At 36.9% G+C, this 17,827-nt stretch overlaps 1 pseudogene; it reads left to right on the plus strand.

The window, feature by feature from the left end:
* The first annotated feature begins 2,845 nt into the window (after nt 1-2,845).
* On the plus strand, nt 2,846-3,706 carry LOC143668572 (PRELI domain containing protein 3B pseudogene; annotated as a pseudogene).
* Nucleotides 3,707-17,827: the final 14,121 nt, after the last annotated feature.

Genomic DNA, 17,827 nt, shown 5'->3' on the forward strand with positions numbered 1-17,827 from the left:
ATGGAAGCCCAGGATAAGATAAGGTGACTTGCTCAAGTCAACTATTCTAATGGCTACTTAGCCCTGCAGCCTCTCCACTATTTCATTTGTTCCTTGCGAGTTTTCAAAATTTATGATGATAAATAACTAATTATACATTTATAAGAATGTATGAAATTTGAGGCCACTGATTATACATTTCAATTTTTCTTTATTTCCTAATGGTTCCAAGAAAAAAAGAGAAGTTTAGGTTTCCTGGATTTTTAAAATAATGGTTTTATTGTGATATAATTCACATACCATAAAGTTTACCCTTTTAAAGTGTACAATTCAGTGATTTTTGGTATGTTCACAGAGTTGTACATCCATCACCACCATCAAATTCTTCATACTTCCCCACCACCTCCCCCCAAAAACATAAATAGTTATTTTGCATTTCCCTCTCTCCCTTCTGTCCCTATGGATTTACCTATTCTGAACATTTCATATCATTGGAATGATACAATATGTAGTCTATTTTATCTAGCTTCTTTCACACAGCATGTTGTTTTCAAAATGTATCCATGTTGTAGCATGTATCAGTACTACGTTCTTCTAAATTATGGACCAATAGGTATTCTATCATATACCATATTTTGTTTATTTGTGAATGTGCATTTGGGTCATTTCCAATTTTCAGCTGTTACGAACTATGCTGTTATGAACATTCATGCACAAGTTTTTGTGTGGACACATGATTTCAATTCTCTTTAGTATATACCTTTTAGTGAAATTGCTGGTTGCATAGTTATTTTTTTGCAGAACTACCAGAGAGTTTTCCAAAGCAACTGCGTCTTTTTATATTCCCACCAGCGATGTATAAGTGTCCCAGTTTCCCACATCTTTCTCAACACTTGTTATTGTCTTTCTGACCACAGCCATCCTGGTGAGTATGAAGTAGTACTTCAGTGTAGTTTTGATTTGCATTTCCCAAATGATTTCCTAATGATCAACCTGATTGATTTCTTTACGGTGTTGAACTCCTTTTCATGTGCTTATTGCCATTTGTATCTCTTTTTTGGGGAAATATTTACTTAAATCCTTTGTCCATTTTTTAATTGGGTTACTTGTTTTTTAATTGTTATATTGTAAGTTAGTTTTACATTCTGGATACTGGACCCTTATTAGATATATGATTTGCAAAAATTTTTTCCATTCTGTAGTTTCTCTTTTCTCTTCCTTGGTGTTGTCCACTGATGCACCAAAGTTTTTAATTTTGATGAAGCCCAAGTTATTTATGCTTTTGTCACTTGTGTTTTTGGTGTCATATCTAAGAAATTATTGCCTAATCCACGGTCACAAATATTTATTCCTGTGGATCTTTTCTAAGAGTTTTATAGTTTTAGTTCTTATATTTAGGTCTATGATCCATTTGGAGTTAATTTTTGTATATGGTATGAGGTAAGAGCCCAACTTTGTTCTTTCACACATCGCTATTGAATTATCGCTGACACATTTGTTGAAATACTGTATTTTCTCCATTGAATGGTCTTGGCACCCTTGTTAAAAATCAGTTGACCATTGCATTGATATATGGGTTCATTTCTCAATTTTCAGTTCTATTCCCATGATTTATATGTCTATTCCTATGCCAATAGCACGTTGTTGTGATTGCTGTAAGTTTGTAGTAGGTTTTGAAATTGGGATGCGTGAGTCCGCCAACTTTGTTCCTCTTTTTCAAGATTGTTTTGGCTGTGTCCCTTGCAATTCCATATGAATTTTAGGATCCACTTGCCAATTTCTGAAGAAAAGACAGCTAGGAGTTCTCAATATTTACCAAGGGATTTTTCATTATAAGAGCTAGGCACCTGAGAGACTAAAAATATGAAACCCAGTCTTTAATCTTAAAAGAAACAATGACAAAAAAAAAAAGAAGCAATAATCTAAGAATTACACAAACATGGCAATTATAATTCTAATTTCCTCTCAGCTCCAAATTCACCCTTTTAATATATCCTTTTTTGCTAATAGATAGAATTGTTTTAAGCATTGTACATTTTTCAGTGAGCACAATCTTAAGCTTTCTCAGTAGAGGGTGTAGAAAGGGTGTCTCCTGATGTTTCTGACTGCTACAGGGTAGGTCAGCAGTGTGGGTACAACATCTGTTGGAGCTCGGATTCAGCTCTGTGTCTAGAATGCATGGTCACTAGATGATCTCACATATTCAGTCTATTAACATAGAAACCAAAACTTTCCTGCCCACATCAGTGCCCTCATTATCTCTGCAGGCCCACATGTGGCTTGCTGGCTGCCTGGGCCCCCATGCCCTCTGCACTCACATGCTGACCAGATTGCTGATCACCTATGTAACACTGGCATTCCAGAGGGTTGCTTCCTGCTTGCCCAGTGACCCTAGAACAGTTCCTTCCTCAGCGAACCAGCAAACTTCTCTACTATTTGGTGGGCTGAACTATACTTTCTCCAGGGAACTTCAGCCTTGGGGAAGAGGCCCTCTTCCAACCTTGTCCTTTCTTGGATATACTCCCTTAGTCCTCGCACAGCACATAGTTTATATTTGTTCCTGTTCACCCATTTTTCTGAGTTTAATAGTTTTTTATATTGTACATCCTCTATTTACCCCCCTTTGTGACTGGTCGGACACCAATATAAGAAATAACATTTACTTACAAGTCAGAATACAGTAAGCAGTGTCTTAAGATAGTTGAAAGAGGGGCTGACGCAACCAGACTTCCCTCGCGTCGGGCCGGACAGCACCTGCGCAGTGTTAGAGGGTTGGGGTGGTTGGGGTGCTTTGGGTGGGTGGGAGCTTGGGTCATGGGCAGGTGCTGCCTCTTACTTCACTGTCCGCTAGCACCGCCAGAAGATAATGGAGTTCAGAGTCTTTGACCACCCAGGGAAACTGTTACAACATCTGCAGTGCAGAAATACCCAAGTCCTACGAACCCAAATGTGGTTGTGTAGGAGCCAAAGGTTAAAACAAGACCTGCAGGTTTTGTTGGGAGCAGCTGGCCTCGGGATGGCGGCAGTCAACTGTGGACATTGTTATGCAGAGCAGTCTGGGAGGAAGAGAATGTTTACCCCAAATGGTTATGTTAAGTATGAAGGAAGAGAGCACTGAAAAATAAGCTCTCTGTTCTTTCAAGAAATCATGCATGCCTTTTGTCACCTGCAGTATCTAAGCAGGATCTGGTTAAGAATAAAGTTGTCTGATGTCTGATGTAAAGTTAAGCTTCAGACCCCCTGAACCCATCTGTGTCTGTCTTTCTTTTCTTCCTTTCTTTCTCTCTTTCTCATCATTCCTTAATATCCTTCGAGCTCTGTTTCAACAGGAAGCAACATGGTTGGATTTGATGTATTGGAACATATAGGTCCCTCTGGAAAGCTGCACAGCCCTAGACTTCTCAGCACAGAGTGGAACTGCCTTCCATTGTGAAATCTATTTCATTTACATATATGGTTTCGGTAGATGAGAGACATATACAAACCACATTTTCAAGACTCAGAAAAAACTGTTTTGACTCAAGAAGCCATTATCACTGTGAAAAGAGTCAGTCTCAGCAGTAACCTGGAAGGACTGATGGCAAGTACAATTTCTTCAAATCCCAATGACGGACAAGAAGTGATGGAATGGGTAATACATAAGTTGAATGCCGAGATTGGAAAATTGATGGCTTCAGCAAGAGGAAGCATGAAGACACCGATGGAAGCAGCATTTGTGGAGAAATGATACTGAAAATTGATGTACAATATTGGATCCCCTAGGTTTTTCCCATGCTGGCAATATATTTATTTATTAAAAACACATACACACAACACATTTTAGGTAGACTTTTTTGGTAATAACCTGGAGAAAAGGTATGTGACTTGATGAAAACAAAGAGATGCAGGGCCTCTCAATAAAAGAGACAAACTGAAATTCATATGACTATCCAATTTTAAAGGCTCCAGCATTTATGTTAAAAGTTTACAATTTTTGAAAAAGTAGTTTAAAGTTGGTATTGGCATATTGAATCACCTTAAGGTAGAATTTTAAGGGTTTTCATGCATTGAAACTCTACCTGCCTTTGGACTAACTCTAGAAAAAGCAGAGCCACCTTTTTGTATACAAACACAATTACCCTATTCATAAAGAAACTTTAAAAGGAGAAATTGTAGCTGTTAAAAGTATGTTAGTTCGTATTAAAAAAAAAAACTGCTCTGCTCTAAACCACAATTAAAACCACAGTGTTTAGATTTGGTACTAGAATGATATTTTTGGAGTGGAAATTATCACTAAAGTAATATGACTTTATTTTTTCAGTTAACATAACTAGCCCACGGTACAGCATACTAATTCATAAAGGTTTTTAGAAGTACAAACCCAAAGAAGGTAATACCTTTACTAGGTTACAAAACTTTGGTAAGTCAATATAGTACTCTTTTAATACAATAAAATCTTATTTTTGCTGGTGGGCAATTAATGGTTCACAATATCATCATATAGTTGTGTATTCATCACCATGATAATTTTTTAAAACATTAACATTTGCATCACTCCAGAAAAAGAAATAAAAAAGAAAAAAGAAAAAACTCATGCATACCATATCCCTTACCCCTCCCTCTCATTGACCACTAGTATTTCCATCTACTCAATGTATTTTAACCTTTGTCCCCCCATTATTTATTTTTATCCATATTTTTTATTCATCTATCAATACCATGGATAAAGGAGCATCGGACACAAGGTTTTCATAATCGTGCAGTTACATTGTAAAAGCTATGTCATTATACAATTATCTTCAAGAAAAAAAGCCTACTGGAACACAGCTCTACAGTTTCAAGCACTTCCTTCTAACCACTCTTAATACACCATAACCTAAAAAAGGTTACCTACATAATGCATAAGAATAACCTCCAGGATATTGGAGGTTTAATAACTCTGTTTGGAATCTCTCAGTCACTGAAACTGCATTTTTTCTCATTTCTCTCTTTCCCTTTTTGGTCAAGAAGTTCTTCTCAATCCCTTGATGCCAGGGGATCACCTGTATCACCAAAGGCCTGGGATGAATTGCAAGTGGTGAGATGAGGTATGCTGAGCTGCTTGGGCTGTGCTATATTGAGCTCTCTCATTTGAGCACCATCCAATTAAAACAAACATCATTCATCACAGCAGGTATGCCTCCTAGCTGACTGCAGATGTAATGAGCAACAGTTGAGGCTCACATACCATTGGCTCATGTCCACAGCAACAGAACTAGGTACCTTCACCTGGCCAAGTTGACATCTGAACCTAACTACCACAGTTGCACTGCATAATTCCTGTAAATTATACTTATTTTATGAAAAATGTAATGCCCTAATGATAAAAGATATCTAAGTAAAAAAAAAAAAAGATAGCCAAAAGTGAGAGAAGGATTTGGAGCATATTCTCTCGATAGAATCAGGTATGACTTCATGAGGAAGTGCAATTGAGGTGAACCTGGACGAATGAACAAGGTTTCCTTTGGACTTGCCATTGGGAAGAGGATATTTTGAAGATGGTATCATCAGATCCCTTCTTCAAGAGTAAAGACATTTTCAAACTGAACTGTATTATCTGGCCTAACAGTTGTCTTTTATTTGTAATTCACAAACTCTACCCTGGGTTTTGTGGCTAGTCTGGGTGAAGTTGCTTTAAGAAGTCATTAGAGTTAAATAAAAGAAATACCTGAGCCCAAGTTCATCCCTCATCCCCAAGCAGGATGTTTTAGAATGGTACCATCTCCTCTGAATTGCATAACCAAATGTTTATAAGAAAGTCTTTGATGGAATGTGTAGTATTGTTAAAACTGACACCCACAGCCATATGCACCAATTAATTTCCTTTCCAAATGTTTTTATACTGTTGGGTAGATGTGGCCTATGTTTTGGAAGGATTCTTTTCCTTTGAAGTAGTCATTACACTGTTTTATTTCTGATATATATGCCAAGTACACATTAATTTTCATTTCCCTTTTTGCTTGCCAAAACCTTTGAATTTTCTTTCATCTCTTCACAAATATCTAATGAATAAATTATGATTTTCAGGGCTATTTAAAGCTTGGTCCCTGGGCCAGCAGAGCATCATTGAGGAGCTTGTTAGAGAATAAAATTCTCTGGGCTCCTCTTCAGATTCTCTGTGGGTTGAGGGGGCCCTGGAATGTGCATTTTAACAAGCTCTCTAGGCAATTCCTGATGCGCACTAAAGCTTGAGAAGCACTAATTAAGAATTTTACTGATCGTAACTGACTTGAGACACATTCTATAATTAAAAGGATCTGGATCTTAAAAGCTACCTAATCAATCATAGATGGAGCATGTATCTCCAACATTCTGATAGACTGGCATCTAACTCCTGTTTGAAAAATTTTACTGAATGGGAGTTCATCAATTCACAAGGCAACCTGATACATCTGGAACAATTCTAATTAGAAATTTCTTTTATTATTATGCCTTTAACCCAGATTGATTTAATTGCTACTTTTATTCTTTGTACTAAACCTCCTCATGAGGTACACACAATAAACCTAGTTTCCTTTATAAAGTACAGAAGTGTAGATATTTGAGACAGCTACCTGCTCTTTCCTAAAAACTTTCTTCTCAAGAAAGACAATTCTTAGTTCCTATACTGTTTCACACCTGATAATGCCGTTTGGATTCTTTCCTCTTAGAATATATTTATATATCAATATGTTGTTTAAAATGTTGTTTCCAGTGTAAAATAAAAATAAAGTTTGACCATGGACTTTGATCAATGATGGCTATTATGGTACTGTTCCCTCTGCTGTAGGAAGCAGACCAAACACTTTCCTTGGCATTAGAAGATTAAATTCTTAGCTAATATTGCCACTATGTATTTGGACACATCACTCAATGTCTAGGGATTTAATTTTATTTAATTATACAAATTGGGTATTACTATGTAAAGTTTAAACCTGGGGAGGTGCTAATGTTTAGGGAATACACATGGCAAGTAGAGCTATTGAAAATAATTGAAATGGAGTTGTTCAAAGGCCAGAGAAGAACTGATAGAAAGTGCTGTCTTGGATATTGAATTTTCTCTTTTGATGGTGTGTGTCTTATGGGGTCAGTCTGCACAAGACACAAGAACCTGAGCTCATGTGTTTCAGTAGATATATTTCTTGAAGATGACTGTATAATGATATAGCTTTCATAATGTGACTGATTGTGAAAACCTTGTGTCTGATGCTCCTTTTATCTACAGTATGGACAGATGAGTAAAACATGTGGATTAAAAACAAATAAATAATGGGTAGCTGGAAATACTAACAGTCAATGAGAGGGAGAGGTAAGGGGTGTGGTATATATGAGTTTTTTCTTTTTTCTTTTTATTTCTTTTTCTGAACTGATGCAAAATGTTCTGAGAGATGATCATGGTGATGATATTGTGAGTTATTGATTATATACCAAGAATGGAATGATCATATGGTAAGAATGTTTGTGTTTGTATGTTGTTATGTTTAAAAATAAATAAATAAATAAATAAAAAGAAAGAACCTGAGCTCAGATTTAAGGCAGGCTGCTTCTCACTACAGGTGCTTGTTATATGTTGAATCATGCCCCCCAAAAAGAAAAGTTGAAGTCCTATTACCCAATACCTAAGAATGTGACCTTATTTGAAAGTAGGGTTGTCACAGATAGAAGTAGGCAAGTTAAACTGAGGTCATACTGATGTAGGGTGAGCCCTTACTCCAATATGACTGGAGTCCTTATAAGAAGGGGAGAGAAGACACAGACAGCTGAAGGAGAGAACACCATATGGTGATTGAGGCAGAGAATGTCATGGACTGCCAGCAAGCAGAAATCAGGAGAGTAGCACGGAACATATTCTTCCCTGTAGACATCAAAGGAAGCATAGCCCAGTTAATACCTTTGATTTCAGACTTCTAGTCTCTAGAACTGTGAGACAATAAATTTCTGCTTTGTTAAGCTGCCCAGTTTGTGGTATTTTGTTACGGCAGCCCTCATAAACTAAGATAATTCCAGAGTTCTCCATGGGGAATTGGGGGTAATTAGCAGAGGCAGTGTCCTGATGATGTGCAGGGTTAGAGCGAGGAGAAACAGTCTAAACCTGTCACAGAGGCCTTCATCAGGAGAGGGAACTAGAGAAAAAAGGAAAAGGACCCTGACCTGGATCAACAGCGAGGTGCTGTGCTGCTCATGGTCTTTCCATGCTCGCTTCAGACGTGCTGATGCCTTTAAGAGCAAAAGGAGAGTGAGTGGTAGAATCCCAGGAGAACGATGTTTCAAGAAGTAATTGGAATGGTCAAATTGTTACCAGACACGGAATTCTTTTGCCCATGCACTCAAATGACCAATTCCTGAGACACGGGGATTTCAAAGAGAGAAAAAGTTTATTGCTAAGCGTGAAGCAGTAGAGCAGATGGCCTGTTGGCCCCCAAATCTGTCTCTCCGAACTTCAGTAATTCTATAAAACTAAAAGTAGTTTTATAGCATTAAAAGATGAGCAAATTTTAGGATAATGAACACAATGGTAGCGGATGATGTAATTCGAGGTGATTTAATTATCAAGTAGATTGATTACATGCTTAGTCACAGAATGTATGTAAGAAAATGGTGGCCTTAAGATAATGATGGGTGTGATTCTTTGTATGATAATGAGGTATAGGTGACATGTAGGTTAAAGTCTGAGCTGCTGAGCATGTCAGGTGGGCCCATTTTGGTTAGATCCAGTTTTGCTTATCAAGATAACTTTGAACTTGGGTGGGTTAGTTCTGGGCTGACCCAGGACCCTTCATTAACAAAATTGTGTCTTTAGTGATCACAAGATTCTAAAGTCAAAAACCAGATGGGTGGGCACAGTGAAAGTTGGCCAGAAGGCTTTTACAATCACAAGGGCATAGGATAAAAGCTATACAATCACCAGAGATCAAGGCAGCTGGATTATAATACAAAGATTTTAGGTATTTCCCTCTGTCTACTCTAATATACCAGAAAGTAAAAAGGAGTATCTATATAATAATTCACTAATCATAATTATCCCTTAAATCTTAACTTCTCAGTTACAAAATAACATGGACATCTTTTTTTTAAAGCCAGGAAAGAAAGATATTGAACCAGATAGGATGATTTATTTGTAAGCAATAGAAAACTGAACACAAACTAGCTAAAGAAAAGGGATTTATTTGTTCACATAATTAAAAAATGAAGAGCTGTGACCATCTTCATTAGTAGTTTTATCAGAGCTCTCGTTCTTTCTCTGGGATTCTCTAGCCTTTGCCATACTCCGTGTGTCAGGTTTATCCTCAAGCTGTCTTTCTCGTCACCGCTAGTGGCTACTGGTCCACTTATGTGGGAAGAGAGCTTACAGTTTTCCTAACCACTAAAGTCCTGAGTTTCGCTTTGATTGGATCACTTATGGAGCAATCACTGCAGCTAGGGAACTGCCTTGCATTGTAGAAAGGGAGATAGGGTAATAGACTTTTTTTATCTGACCAAGCCCCCATGGCTGCTAAATAATGAGAGAAGAGTAGTTCACCAAAGGGAAAGTATTAAATTCTGCACTTGTGAGATCTATAAGTCCAGGCTTACATTTTCCCCATGTCCACTGAACATGGCAAAATGAGCATGCCTCTTTCTTACTCCCTCCAGCAAATGTTCCAAGGATGGCGCTGGGTTGGCGCATCTGCTCTTTCCTGAACCAATCTCAGAGCTAAGGTGGACACTTTTTTTTTTTAAACTTTTTTTTACTGTATAGTATAACATATATACAAAGCAAGAAAGAAAAAAGCAATAGTTTTCAAAGCACTCTTCAACAAGTGGTTACAAGACAGATCCCGGAGTATGTCATGGGCTACCATATGATTCTCTCATGTTTTTCCTTCTAGCTGCTCCAGCACATAGGAGGCTAGCAGGCTTAAATGTTTTTTTTTATCATCACAATTGACTTTTTTCCTTCTTTTTTTTTGTGAAAAATAACATATATACAAAAAGCTATAAATTTCAAAACAGCATCACAATTACTTGTAGAACATATTTCAGAGTTTGACATGGGTTACAATTTCACAATTTTAGGTTTTATTTCTAACTGTTCTAAAATATTGGAGAAGAAAAGAGATATCAATTTAATGATTCAGCATTAATATTCATTTGTTAAATTCTATCTTCTCTGTATAACTCCACCATCACCTTTGATCTTTCCATGGATTCTCAGTAAAATGTTTCCCTCTCTTTAGGGGTGTTTGGGCTATGACATTTCTAAATGTTTCATATTGGAAGGGTCTGTCACTAATATGGGGTAGGGAGATGAACTATCTGATGTTCTGGAGAGGCTGGGCTGGGTTTCAGGACTTATCTGGACCAGGAACCCATCTGGAAGTTGCAGGTTTCTGGAAAGTTACTCTAGTGCCTAGAACCCTTGTGGTACCACTCCAGACTTAATGTGTCTTCTCCAAAAGCTTACAGTCTAGGCCCCTGTTTTCTTATAAGCATTTTTTAAAGGTGACCATGCCATTATCGTTCTTTTGTTTCTAGCATATTTTGTCTCACCAAATGTCCCACATGTTCATTCACATTGTTGCATGTCTCATGACTTTGCTCCTTTTTGTGGCAGCACAACCTTCATTCATAACCATACACCATCGTTCACCAATCTACTTCTCCATCAGTGCATCCTTCAGTCATAAGGTGCACACTTGGACTGGATTGGTGAGGGTTGTGTGTTTGCTGACATAGGAAGATGGAAGGGTCAGCTCCATCTCAAACGCATGGAATGAATTCCCCTTAGCTACCATAGCTCACTTCAGTTTACTTGATTATGCTAGTAATACCACTGTTATAAAATATTCTCTCTCTTTTTTTGCTGCATAGAATAATTCTATACACACTTTTATCCTTGGCAAAACTTCTTATTCATATATATTTATAATCTGGAGACCTGTATTTAAAAAAATTCTTTGTTTCATTATGTGAAGAATCACATAATAATCACTTTCTTAGTGGTTGGCAAATTCCCTCCAAAGTGGCTTACATGTATATATTTATATACACTCATGTATATATCTAGGAGCTTTTCTTCAAGACTTACTTGTTATTACCAATCGAATCATGGATTCTCAGTAAAATGTTCAGGAATTCTGCAAGCTGGCTGTTAAATCATTAGTACCCTGAAATTATCCATGGTGGGAGTGTTTACACCATGGAAATTAGAAATGCTACAAATCAAGATACCCGCCTTCTCCCCCTAGCTAGTTTTATATCAAAATATATTGTGATGAAAGGTTTCTGTCATGTTATAGGTCATCCCCTAGGGAGTAAACTTTAATTCTAGATTCTGTCTGAATTGTTATCCAGAAGCTCTATAGTTTGAGGATTGAAAAGAGTTAAATTCTAAAGAGATTAAGTATCTATCTCACATAATCTTCAATCCATTAAATATCGTTTTCCATATCAAAACCTGACTGCCTTTAGAAAATAAAAGACAAGTCATATACTCAGAGAAAATAGTACATCTAATAAAGTATTTATATCCAGACTGTACAAAGGATTCTTGTAAATCAATAACGGGAAGACAAATGATCCAATTTTAAAAATGAGCAATCAATATGACTAGAGATTTCACAAAGAAGACAAATAAATGATTAATAAACTTGTAAAAGATATCTATTAGTCATTAGGGAAATGTAAATTCAAACTACAATGATTTATCACCATATGCCCTCTAAAATGGTATAATAAAAAAATTAACAATACCAAGTTTGGGCAAGGATGTGAAGAAATTAGAACCCATATACATTGTTGTTGGGAATGCAAAAATGTTACAGCAGCTTTTGAAAACAGTTTGGTGGTTCCTCAAAAAGTTAAACATATGATTATTCTATAACCCAGCTGTGGCATAATTTTATTCTTGGCCTGGTGGCTTAGTCTCTTTCTCTCCCTCCCTCACCATTTTGGCACCTCCGGTTCTTCTAAGCCTCTGAATTACAGGCCTCACCGGCGACTAGAGATGATGCAGTCTTGTCTCTTTAACCCTATTGGCCTTCTCCTTATTCCTCCACCTACCCAACATCCTCTGCTATGGGTACACTCAGGAACAGCATCTCTATGGTCACAGTCACTCATCCGTCCTCCGTGTGTGATTGGCTACCCTCCCCTGGAGGCCACGCCCTAACTCCGCCTCTCCTCAAACTGTATATAATCCAGGGCTCACTGAGCCTCGTGGTCTTTAGCTACTGGTGGCCGTGGCGTAAGCGTCTACCAACAATAAAGCTACCTTGCTTTATGCCTTAATTGGCTTGGCCTCCAGTCCTTTAGACCCACAGCGAGGTCTCCTGCGCGCCCCTTGGACCCAGACCCCCGGCTCGAGCCCCTTTTCTGCGTGCGGCAGTGTCGTCTAGCAAGCAGTGAGAAGCTGAGGAGTAGAGGGTCCCCGATAGTTTAGCGGTTGGGCCAAACCGCACCCAGCAATTCTACTCCTATTTTATATCCCAAAGAATTGAAAACATATGTTCATGCAAGAAAATTGCATATGAATGTTCATAACAGCATTATTTATCATAGCCAAAATATGGTAACAAACCAGATGGCCATCAGTTGATGAATGGATAAACAAAATGTGCTATATCTAACTATACAATGGACTACCATTTAGCAATTAAAAAGAATGAACTCTTGATATGTGCTTCAACAGGATGAACATTGAAAAATTATGTTAACTAAAGAAGCCAGACACAGAAAAATACAAATAAGAAATTTTAAGAAAAGGCAAATCTCTAATGATAGAAAGCAGATCATTTGTTGCCTGTGGCTGCACTGGAATGGGGAATGACTGCAAATAGGCACAGAACTCTTTAGAGGTGATGGAAATGCTCTAATAGTTGATTGTGGTGGTGGTTGCTCAATTCCACAAATTTGCTAAAAATCATTTAACATTTATGATGAGTGAATTTTATATGTAAGTTGCACCTCAATAAAGCTGTTTTAAAAAAGTCTGAAAGTTGCAACTCATTTTTACGTTTCTTATTAATAAGCAAAAAAGTACTAAACAGGTATTCAGGGGATTTAACCTTTCAGTATTCAGCTTCCTTTGCTGGCTTCAATCTTCAGTGAGGAGAGTAGGTTCAGAAACATTGAGTGAACATACATTTCTAAAGAAAAAGACATCTACTCTTTCCTTCAGTTTCATAATTCAGCCTACTGAATGAGAAATGTTTTAGAGTTAAGTTATTATCCAGTGACTGCTTACCATGAAATCAAAATGTCATAGGGAATTGAGAATCATTAACAAAGACATGTTTGACAAAGCAGAAAAACCTTTGATGACATAAAGACATGATTAAATAAAAATACATTGAAGTACACACACACACAGACAAGGAAAGAATTCATTTTGAAGGATAACTTTGAATTTTTTTTTTACCTAATCTTACCTAAGTTTATTCTATTAACTCCTGAGGGAGCCAATGAATGAAGATCTGCCACACAACAGCAAGAAGATAATCAAACCTAAAATGCAGCATCCAGGAGAGAATGTTATTTATCTATTCATAATTTTTTCAAACATGTCACATTATGGCTTCCTTTTGGCATTTCTTTCACTAGTTTATTCTTCTGATCATTAGAAAGTCATTCTTCATGCAATTTGAACCAAAAATGGGGAAAGATTTGGTTCTGCTCTTAAAGTATGTTTTAGTTGGTCTGACAAAATTGTAATACAAAGTTTCTACTGATTTGTCAAATGTGTAATGGGAGACCTTGAGATGACTTTGAAGGAGAAAGTTGGAAAAATTTGAATTTTTCTGAATAAGAAGATACAACTCTTTTTTTCTTAAAATAGAAGTATAGAAGTATATTCCTTCTAGCTTCCAAAGCCTTTGACAAAGTTATCTACTCTCAAAAGCTTGGGTGAAAGATATGTGTGTAAGTGTTTTATTTAATGGGGGGATGCAGGAGTATGATGGAGAAAAGAAAAAAAAAAGCTGAACTCCTTGTCTGAATCCATTTGGGTTGACAAGAGTTAGCAAATATGAATTGTTAATTTAGTAAAAGAAGAAGCACAGAATCGAAAGTGATCATGCAAATCTAAACTTCCTGAAAATTCTTAGACATTTGGGAAAGAGTAAGACTACATGTGTATGGGTTAAAAAGAAAGCTTGCAAATATTCTTTTTGTAATAATGCATATTGATTATTTTGTTTTCAGAGGACAATGAAAAATTGTATGTCAAGACATATAATTGTGAAATGCTTGGATATACTTCTTCCTTTGGATGTATTAGTGTAATCCTGACACAAGAAAAATTTTTAAAGAAGAGAATTGTATGTAGTATGTGCTTATCAGTTTTGTTTTATGATTTCCATGTTTTGGGCCATGCTTAAAAGGCCTTTCCCCTTTCAAGATAAAAAATAATGCATATAATGTCTCAGTTTTTCTGGGTCTTTTATGTTTTTGTATTAATTAAATCTTCCATCTTAAATCAAAATTTGTTTTGGGCTAAGGAGTAGTTGTTCATTTTTTTGAAGAATTATATAACGATGCAATTCTCTGCCTTTGGGCAACTGCTTCCTCCGCTCCTACTCTTGCTCTCTTCTTCAGAGCATTTTTATTTTTTATTTATTTTAGTTTTTTAAACTTTTTGTATTGTATAGTATAACATATATACAAAACAAAGAAAGAAAAAAGCAATAGTTTTCAAAGCACTCTTCAGCGAGTGGTTACGGGATAGATCTCAGAATTTGTCATGGGCTACCATAACGACCCTTCAGAGTATTTTTAAGGAGTAAAGAATGTGTAAGTTGTGAAGTGTCTCAAACTCCAGAGTAAAGACAGGATTGTGGCTGAAATGTTGATCACTTGAGGGTAGTGTATTTTGTAATTGTGTAATTATGACACATCAAGGGTCATAATTGAAGTTTCCTCAAGAACTCTAAGTAGAATAAAAGTTTGAATGTAGACACACAGAATCCTAGGAATTCGCAGTCTGTATACAAGTTTTCTGGCTCAGCAGCATTGTTAAGGAAGCTGGACAGCTTAGAAATACCTACAACCAAGCTGTGCTCTGGATCACAGGTCTTCTTTTTAACCTTTTCGTTATTTGTTCACATGTAAAAGCTTTGTTCAAATGTTTTACTAAAAGGAAGCACACTATTTCAGAGATTGACCTGTAGATAGGTTTGTATGAAAATATCATGGGTCTAAACCATCTTCTTCTGACCTTTATTTCAATATTGATATGAAGAATCAATCGATTTGCTCTAAATCTACAAAACTTGTTTTTGTTAAAATGTTCTTATGATCAACTGTGGTAAAAGGATTAAACAAAGACCCAGCTCATCCAAGGTAAGTGAGATGCTATGACAAATAACTAGTTTGCTGTTATTGTTCAAAATGCTCTCATTTTTTTCTTTCAAAAAAGAATTTCATTTTTTCCTCTTCTTTGAAGCCTAATAAACATAACATAACCAAATTCTTACTGTGCAGCCTTTCTGTACTTAACTTATTACTCAGTTCATGAGAGAATATAAACAGAGTCTCGGGTGTCTAAAATGTTATAAAATCTTAACAACAAAAGGCATCCTTGAGTACAAACATTTTAAAGTTCTTTCTGATTTAATAATATCTCTATATTTAAGTTCTCCACTTCTAAGCTCTTCTTTCAGTGACAGAGAAACCACTGTCTTGTAAGGTAGTCTATGGTATTGCTGGACAATTTTTATTATGGGAATTTCTTCCTTATTTTGGTATAGATGGGCTTAAATTCAGAGGAAAATAATCATGATGGTAAAGGGACATGGAATCATATCATATAAGGAGTGTCCATAAGAGCCTGGGAATGTTTCTTTTGTTGAAGAGTACTCAGGGGGAAATAGTAAAGCTATTTGATAATGCATGAGAGTCAACTGCATGTCAGATGGATTAAATTCTGTGTAATTCCAAAGAAGGTAAACAGATGAAGTTATGGAAAGACAGATTTTGGCTTTCTAAATGCCATGTTAATAGGGTTGGTTAAGGACTGAATGGGCTGCAAGGATAAACAGGTTGGCAGACTATTTGGTGAGACAGTACTGTAGTTGATACTCAAACATTGGTCCAGTTCCAACAATAAATCTATCTCCCTTTAACTTTCATCCCTCTCTGGCCCCTGGGAATCCTCTTTAGCTTGGGTGCATCCTTCTGCCTGGATATGCCTTGAGATCTAACTTGCTGCTATGAGTGGTTCTGCAGTCTACATTTGCGGCAGGAGGGACACAGGCTGTGCTGCCTCTGCACAGCAGCCAAGCTGTGCAGGACAGAAAGAGTGGGAGGAGTCAGACTGGGGTGTTGGGGAAGAAAATCCCTTACCTGATTTTGGTGATTCTTTTTTCTCCAATTCAGTATTTGTGGAGTTCTTCTCCAGTCTATATAGTCCTCCAGAGTTCCAAGCAAGTTGGAGTTATGCTTTTATTAGTTGATTCTGAGGGGAGACTTTTCCAGGGGCTATCTTAGGTCACCATGTTGATGAGGTCACTCCTCCACATGGCTGCTTCTTATGGCCTGAGCTTTCTCCAAGTATGACAACCTCAGGGTCATCCTGTTTGCGTGGCAGGCAGCGCTCCAAAACCAAGTGGAAGCTGCATCCCCTTTTTGGACCTAGAAGTCACACGATGTCATTTCTACCACATTCTATTGGTTAAAAGTTAGCTACATGCCCATCCCATCCCCCAATCTCTCTTGATGGGAAGCTTGCAAAGAATTTGGGACTAATTAAATAAAAAACACGTGTCTATTTTTAAAGAATTTAAACTAAAGGCCATATTGTAAAAGACTTTCTAAGAGAGAAACATACTTCTGTTTGTTCTGTTTGAGGGGAGAAATAGAAAACTCACTGCGTGCAGAAAAGAAAAACCCAGTAGGGGCTTACTCTGACTGATTTAATGCCTCTTCTTCTACTGGTGACATGCATCTTCCTACACATAGACTGCTTTTTGATTTTTAAATTAATCCCATGCAGCTCAGCATCTACTGGGCTTCCAGGAATTAAAAAAAAAAAAATTCTAACAAATGTGTAATGCAACACTATAAAATAAAAAGGAGAAAGTATAACCTAGTTTTTCTCTCTTCCATGTCTCATGACTATTCTAAATGACTGCACTAGCTAATTTGTTTATTTCACATAATGTCCTAACCCTGACTGACTAGGAACTTTATCTGGCCTTGTTATAGTCACCAGATGGTCTTCTATTTCTTTGTGATCCCAGCTTTCTGTTCACTCCATAACTCTTGTTTTTATATCTGCTTTAAAATACATTATAATTTGTGTAGCCATTTTATCAAACAAGCTGGCTTTGTAGTAAGCAAACTATTTTTTTTTTTTTCACATAGGGAGGCATCAAAATCGAACCCAGGTCTCTGGCATGGCAGGTGAGAAGTTTGCCTGCTGAGCCACCGCGGCCCACCCAAACTATTTTTTATTCTTTCTTTTCAAACCTGCTTTTGAATTTACTCTTTCTTACCCCTAGATGAAACACTTTACAGGTCTAATTGCTTTCTAGTTTCTTCAAGCACAATAAAGTCTCACTTCAGCATATAAAAATTCCTATCAAGTAAAATGTGAAAACACCAGGAATCTGATCTAATTTAGGCTCTTTTCTCCTCACACTAAGACCTCACCAGGAATGGTAGAAGAAAGCACGTTGTACCTCTTCATGATTTTCTAATTCTGCTTCCTTTTCCACTCCTAGGTATGATTTCTTCTCACTACAGAGAAGAAAGAAAAGAGGTAAAAAAAAAAAAAAAAAAAGAGTTTACTTGACTGGTCTAATTGTATATGACAGTAAAGTGGAACGTTGCTTTTTCTGACTTAGTCTTGGAAGCTGCACGATGTCACTTCTGT

The sequence above is a fragment of the Tamandua tetradactyla genome, chromosome 24, assembly GCF_023851605.1.
Source record: "Tamandua tetradactyla isolate mTamTet1 chromosome 24, mTamTet1.pri, whole genome shotgun sequence".
In the NCBI taxonomy this organism is placed as follows: Eukaryota; Metazoa; Chordata; class Mammalia; order Pilosa; family Myrmecophagidae; genus Tamandua; species Tamandua tetradactyla.